We start from the raw sequence: 8,100 nt of genomic DNA, 5'->3' as shown, positions 1-8,100 counted from the left end.
CAGGGAAGAAATCTATAGGGTAAATTGTATGGTTGGTTTAGAATTTAAACATACACCTGAGAAAATGACTACTAGAAAGTAATAAAAATGAAAAGATTTTCTTAAGTAGACTGTTCTGTTGTTTTTTTTTTCTTCCTAAATGTTTTGGGCAGCTTTAAAATGTTTGCAGATCAAAATCTTTTGGTTAATGGTGGAGGGCAGGTTTTTAAAGTACATCATATTTTTGTTGTCTCATTTTGTACCTAAAAAGCATACAAGATAGTTTCGATTTAAAGGCAGAATTAAATGTAATTAGAATGCCCTGGTTCTGTTGCTGAGTAGCCTGTCACCCATCCCAGGCAGAACCACAAAATTATAGGTGTCTACACAAGCACCAGTTTATGAGGGAACCAGTCTGAGTCCGAGCCAAGCATATGTCCTGTACTCAGGTTGGAAAAGCGTTTGACACACTCAAATGTGTTTTCCCAGCTGAAAGACAACAGAAATCATCTATCTGATACCATACTGAGAGCCAACTGCTGGGTGAACAAGTGGAGCGACGTGTTTACAAGCGTGTGGTGTCGTGGTAGTACATCACACTGTCCTCAGCTGTCATGGCCCTGTCTGGTTTCCAGTGGTACTACCAGCAAAATACTATTTTGAAGTAGAATTATTGGAGAAAGGAAAATCCAGGAGTTGCATTCTCACAGATCACTCCAGTTTAATGCAGAAAGCGCCTGTGTGAACCTTTGATGTTTTGATTATTCCTAGAGGATTTGTATCATGATAGATGAACATTATCTCATTTTGCCAGGGCTGCCTAATTATACAGTGCTTTGAACTGAGGTTTGTAACAGAGGTCTGTTCCAAAAGTGCTCTTTTTTTTTTTTTAATATGGAGCAGTCTTAAATGATGATGATGTTTTTCATTTGAAAACATGGCCCTTTCTATACCTCTGACAGGAAAAGAATGCTGCTCAGGAATCTACATATTTCCATTTCTCCTTTGCCCTTGTTTGACTGAAAAATATATATTCAGCCTATGGAAACATGGATCTAATATGAACCATGTTTCTGAAGTGCAAATATTTTTTTTTTCCTCTGAAAGATACATATGTCTGTATTTGGAAGTCTTCAGAAGAGTTATCTTTAATAATCACTGCTGGCTGCATATTGATTAGCTGAACTCTTCAATGCTCAGTTCTTCTAACAGGACTTTTATAGTTTGTCCAAAAGGCCTCACTCTGTTGCTTCTAGAGTTAGTGGCACAGCTGTCACCGAATTCTTGAAGACAGTGTGAGACGGCAGGAGCCTGTTGCTGGCAGTAGAAGCTCCTGCTTCCTCAAGCCTGGGAGGCTCATTTGCAACTGGACATTTCTTTCAAAATACTTTCTGTAGCAGAAGCCCAAGTGTCATACCTCCCAGGTAGGTGTCCTGGCCACCTGGCTCGAGAACAATTTTCTTTGTGGTTTATAATTAAAATATTATTCAAGTATTTAAAAAAAAAACCAAATCACCAAAACACAAAAACTTCAGGAGTGAGTGAGGTAAATCTCAGTTTCAGAAAAGCCCATAGCCTGCTATTTAGCACACACCTGTGAGATGTAGACCTGACAGAAACCATGCTGCTTCATGTCCTTCCAGACCAAAGACCAGGTCAGATCCTGGGTCTCCTGCCTTCCCACTGGACTGTGACTGCTGCGACTTCAAATTCCCACCGATGAAAGAGCGCATTAAACCCCACTGTGCCCTGCTTACAGCAGTGATCAAGGTGAAAGGTACTGTTCAGAATAGTCACAGGTCTTGGGTGACTCTAGTTCTGCTCTGAGCAGGAGGCTCAGATGATTTAGGTGGTTTGCATTGTTTTGTTCAAAGTATTTTATGTACTTGTAGGGTTTCACTTAGCTGATGATGAATGATCCTCAAAATTATCTCAGGGAGTAAATAAAAGAGCAGACTGATGCCATGTAAATGCTGTTTCACTGTATTTTTGAATCCAACAGACAAACAAATCAGTGATCCCATGTCCCTTGCTCCATACATGCAGAACACTCCTAGAAACTGCAAGAGAGGAATTGTTATTTTCTTTTAATCAAAAAGTTTGCAGGAGGATACATGCTGTGTGAAGTACTCTCTTTTCACAAAGAACAATAAAAGTAGCACAGTTGCACAGAATAAATTTGTCTCTGTTGCTTCTATGGCATTTGTACTGTGGCGGTTGAATGATTCACTTCATGTAGGTAGAATTCTTTTCAAATGTTGCCTAAATATAACAGTATTTGACATGGTGTATGAGAAAAGTCTGTTCTTTCAGCCAGACTCAGCAGTTGAATGTGTGTGGCATGATTCCCCCAACTTTCACTTCACATTGGGCAGAGAATTTGAGGCATGTCCTTAAATTGCAAGGACACACTGGTTTGATCCACCCGTTAAGAGAGAATGGCAAAACTCCCACCGACTTCAAACCCAACCTTTGTTATAATTATCAAATGTTGACTAGTTAACGGCTCTGAAAACGGGTGTATTGGGCACGGCTGAGCTCTGACAGCAAGAAGGAAGAGCTTAAAAGGCGTTTTGGAACAGGATCACAATGTTTTGATCTCTTCAGTAGATATAGCAAACTAGGCACAACTGCAGCAAAGGGACTATTTCTGATCTTTCTGCATCCTATTGTTTTTTCCACAGTATGTTGGGAAAGCCCAAGATAAGGATAATTTTTTTCCACTGGGACTCTAATCTATTTATAGGTTACAAGGGCAGAAGAGACTGTTGTGACCATCTCGCTTGACCTCTCGGGTAACATAAGCCGTAGGACTTCCCTTACTTAATTTGTGTTTGAAGTAGAACTCCTCTTTGAAACAACAAGAGATCGCAGCTTCTGGGAAATCCCACCACAGCTCTTGGCAAATTATTCCAGTGACTGTTACCTGTTGTAAAAATGTGTACGTAAGCAGAGTTTGTTTAACTTTGGCTTCTAGCCACTGGACCTTATATTTAGTAAGTCCTCTATTAAGGGTGAGTTTCCTTCATGCCAGGTGTCCTGGAGTGTTACCGTTTCTTAAATAGATAAATCATTTGGAGTCTTTGTGCCTACCACACTGTCTTCTGCTCTTCCCAAGGTCTTCCATAATTACCTAATAACCACCTTAAACTGTGAACACCAGCACTAGACCAAGAAAAGCAATTGCAAAAGTACTAAGGGCAGAGGTAATTTGTTTCCCTGGTTTTTATACTCCCAGACATCACGTATAGACTTCATGCCCACGCTATCAATTCACTCCCCATCCACGTAGCTCAGATGCGAATGTGACTTAGATGTCAGGCTTCTGCTGGACTCTCATCCCCGTGGGTGTCTTCAGAAAGAGGGAAAGTGGGGTTTGAGGGTGGTCTCCTGTAAAACTACATAAGGCTCAGCGCACTGCAGCCTGGTTTCCCAGTGGGTGTCCCAAGCTAGACTTTACCTAAGCACAGCATAAAAACTAAGAGCCTAAACCACAATGGGGTTATTAACCAGCAGCATAGATGGAAGGGCTCAGGGCTTCATCTGATTAAGCCTGCCCTGCAGCTTCCCCAGCAGCTTACAGATGCTTTCCTGCAGATTTGCTTTCTCAGGGGTTGGCCTTCGTGCTATGGTTGTGTGATTATTTCTCACAGCGACAGATGAGTTTCACTTGATTGTCTCTCCATTTTAATAAGATATCAGTGGTAACTACTGTCCACAACTTTCCTATAAGTTTTGTGTTTCCTCATAGCAGTTTGATCAAGGTCATATTTCTTGTGCTCAGTGCTGATACTTTCAGGTGGGATAGCAGCTAAAGACTTGTAAAAGTGACATATTTCTCTGCTCCAAACCTGTGGGCAGGAGCACAGACTAATTGATGTGACAGTGGGAGCCCAAGATTAGCTCACAACTTAGTCTGACCCCAGATCTTTGTAAAGTAATGAGTACCCAGGAGGGAGCTGCACATCCTATAAAGCATGTCCTGCAGTCTTTGTTCTGAGATACGTAATTTTGTGGGAGCTATATTAAAATATGTATTGTTTGCTAAAGCCCAGCTTACTCAGAGATTGCCCAGTGGTAGTGACCTGCCTTCAGGACTTACCGTTCTCCCAATTTAAGTGTTATGTGAAAATCTGAGCAGTGATGATGTTACATCCTCTTTGAGGTCTGTGATAAAAGTTTTAAATTGCTAAAGCCAAATCCATGCTTAAATCTTTAGGTAAAGACACCCTGCATGAAGATGACACATTAAAGGGACATTATGAGACCAATTAGTCAACATTTAATTATTTTAATTCACGCTGAGCTAATTTTACAGAAGTGTCTTTGGTGAAAATGTCAGGGGTTACCAAACCAAATGTTCTATGGAAATATAAAGTATTATTACATTAAAACTTTGCCACCTTTACTCACCAAACTTGTAACTTTATCTAAAATACATTTTCCACCAACCTTTGTCACGTGGCATTGGTGATGGTACTCTCCCTTTTCATTATCAGCTTTTCCATCCCTGTGTCTGGAGCCAGGGTAGGGCTGACAGGTCTGCATCAGCCAGGGCTGCTCTCACTTCACAAACCAACCAAACCAATAAAACCCCACACGTGAGTATTCATCCAGTGGTCTGAAACCTCCGCAGCATCTCCAGACTAACTAACTGGAAAAATAATATTACAAATTGTTGGATGCAAGTTTATCCAGAGCTGCTGATTTTAAATTGTTTAACTGGAGCTGCTCTTATTTTACATCCTCAGGTTTGCATTGGAATGGGAAGTATTTTGTTACCATCCTGGAATATGTCTCTGTCATCTGTTTTCCACCCCAAAACAGAACAGAAATATTTACTGAACATCTGTGTTTCTTTTGCATTCCAATTGACAAATTTTTCACATAGCAGTAGATCAGTAGGATCACTACCATTCTTTTGTTTCAAATATATATTAAAATGAGAAAAATCTTTATCACTTGGCATCTCTGGCTGCAGGCCTCATCTTCCTTTAAGTTCTTTACCAGTTTTATGATTCTGATTTCTACCAATCCCTGACAATTTTAACTTTTTTTCTACTTATTTTTATTAATCTAAATGCCTTCTGTAGTTAAATTATTAGTATCCTTGCCAGTTCTCCAGTCAAGACTGTAGTTTTTTCAGCCAGTGCATCCTTTCTTTCTTTTTTACTGATAGCGGGAGAAATTTTCTTGAACAATGCAGAGATATCATTTCCAAAAGGACACATTTCCGTTTCTCCCTGTTTCCAGCTTTCTGAAGTGTCCCCCCTAAACCACTAAATATTTACATTACTGTTTTGGCCCTTACCTTGTTCATCTCTGACAGATGACTACCTTGTATCCCAGCCAACACCACTTCGAGGGTTTCACAATTAATTCTTCTTTGCCAGTGCGGATCAGGGCAAACAGAGACTTCTCTTGCTTGCACGCTCCTCTTTCTAAGTCTGGATATTATTACTGCTCCCGTTAGGAAGCTTGAGGTCACTTTAATGTCAGCAAGAGGAGACTTTTAGCATATTTTGCACAGATAGAAATCACACACAATGTCGAATCTCTCCCCCCTACGCAGAGCAGAGGGGGAATTCGGTAGCCAGCCATTCTGCTTTCGCACCTGGTGGTCTGTAGTCAATATGTGCTACTACATGATCTTGGGTTTATGCCAATGGAAAAAAAAAGACATTTTCTTCCAAACCCAACTGTGCTGGCAGGGGAGGAGAGAGCCACAAACCGACACACCACCTTATGCCCACCAAAAAGCACCAACAAGACCAATCTAGTGGTGGTGCCCTTCATGCAAATACTCTTAATTTGGGTCAGGTAAAATCAGGCAGATTGGTTTCAGCTTGGAGTCAACGTGGCTGCTCTGGCCTGGCCAAACAGTGGGCAGCTGCCCGCAGCCTCCCACACTGCCCATCGCTTTGCATGCAAGTGTTTTCTGCACAGCTGCCAGCAGCTGGAAAACAGGTGATCCCTGTTTTTACAGGCCAGGATGCTTTTCCCTGCCTGACCTTTCTGTCACTGCTGCCTTTAATGTTTCAGTCACGCAGGCCACCTCAGCACAGCGGCTAGCTGGGGTCTGCGCTCTGATGGGATCATCTGCATGTCCCCCGCTTGTTTGTCACACCAGTGCTACAGCTCAGCAATTAAAGGTCACTCTCTCTTTGGATCCTTCAGTGTCTAAATTCATTTTGTTCTCAACATCATGGCTGTGGGCTCAATGAGTATTTGTCTGTTCCCTCTTTCTCCTGTCCCTTCTCTTATTAATTTCTCACTCTCCAGGGAGACCGACTTCAATGGCAAGGAACCCAGCATTTCTTCCGCCGCTAGCCAGATGCCTCAGAGACCAGCTCTGCTGAAGTATTTTAATGAAAAATATGTTCCTGATGTAATTTGGACGGCACGTTAACAAAGATCGTAGTCCTTACCATCACAGCAGGTGTGTTATGTGCAAACATAATCCAGTGTGCTTCAAAGGGTTTAATAATGTAGTCTGTGTATTTATCCTGTGCCCACCCTCCTGTTATCTGGGGTCTTTACATTTTCTCTCATGTAATCGCAGGGGCCGACTTGTGTTTTTTTAATCACCATTTTTTGGACTATGTCCCTTTTGGAACTGTTGACACAAAGGCGAGATGGGTCTAAACGAAGGCACAGAGGGGGAGTGCAGTGACCTGGGCTGCAGTCTTGGTTTTGCTTCTGGCTTTACAATTTCAGCATAATCTCAGTGAATCAGTTTACTCTGGCAAAAAAATTAAGACAAAGCCTTTTCATCGTGAGTGGGGAACAAAAAGACCAAAGATCACTCATAATTCATAAAATACTCCAAGACCATTGGATCAAAGGCACTATAATGAGAGCAAAATACTGTGATATGAGTAAAACATCTTGCCACATGTTCCAGACTCTTTCCTGCTGTGTGGATTTCTTTACTTTTTCCTCTGGGTTACGATGGAGGAATGATATTTTTCTCTTAGTGATTAAATTTTTAAGAAGTTGTGTTCATAGGGGAAAAAAAGCCTGGCAAAACACTCACCAATATAAGATTTTTCAGATGTTAACTGTAGGCAGCAAGAGAGACTGGAGTTTCAGTTCTGGCACTTCAGGAGGTGTTTCAGAGCAGGCAGCCATTCGCTGCATATTTCCTCTCCTCTGAGCTCCCCCATAATCTGTAATCTCCTTACGGTATTGTTCTCTATTATCACACCTGATTTATTACCTGTTTCATTCAAACCAAACACATATCCACTTGTGTCAGCTGGTACCTTACGTGATCAACATGAAAGGAGCTTCTGGCACGACCATGTACCTGTGCATGTTGGGCCCCTCCACAGTGGCACTGCCTGCATCTGAATTCTTGCTGCCAGATGAGTAGCACAGATGAGGACTGGGCATGGGAAACTCCTCAGCATTCAAAGGAATCATAGAATGGTTTGGGTTGGAAGAGACCTTAAAGGTCATCCAGTCCAAACCCCCTGCCATGGGCAAAGACACCTCCCACCAGACCAGGCTGCCCAAAGCCCTGTCCAACCTGGCCTTGAACACTTCCAGGGAGGGGGCATCCACAACTTCCCTGGGCAACCTGTGCCAGTGTCTCACCACCCTCACAGTAAAGAATTTCTTCCTTACGTCCAATCTAAACCTATGCTCTTTCAGTTTAAAACTGTTGCTCCTTGTCCTGTCACTACAGAGCCTGGTAAAAAGTCTCTCTCTGTCTTTCCTACAAGCCCCCTTTATTGAAAGGAAGGGTTGAGCTACATCACCACAAGACATGGAGCAGATTATGTAGCTGCATCTTCTGCAGTAAGTGTCTGGCAGCAAAATGCAGTGACCTTCATTTATTAGACTGGACACACACGTGTATTCCTTCTCCTGTGAAACAACATTGAACAAAATCTTACAGACACAACGAATAAACTGAGCTAAAAAGCTGTATACACCTATACTAAAACAAAACAGGAGATTATTAGGGATCTGGATTGTTCAAATTAAAATGTTTTTTAAAAAACCTGGAAAATCTTTGTGATATGTGAATACTTCACCTTTTGTTGTGCAGAATACAGACTGAGTTCCTCAGCAAGTGTTTCTTTTGCCTTCCTGAAGGTTTTTGATGGTACTCCA

The sequence above is a fragment of the Mesitornis unicolor genome, unplaced genomic scaffold (genome assembly GCF_000695765.1).
Source record: "Mesitornis unicolor isolate BGI_N332 unplaced genomic scaffold, ASM69576v1 scaffold19982, whole genome shotgun sequence".
NCBI classification, from domain to species: Eukaryota; Metazoa; Chordata; class Aves; order Mesitornithiformes; family Mesitornithidae; genus Mesitornis; species Mesitornis unicolor.
Note: the sequence above shows the minus strand (reverse complement) of the source record.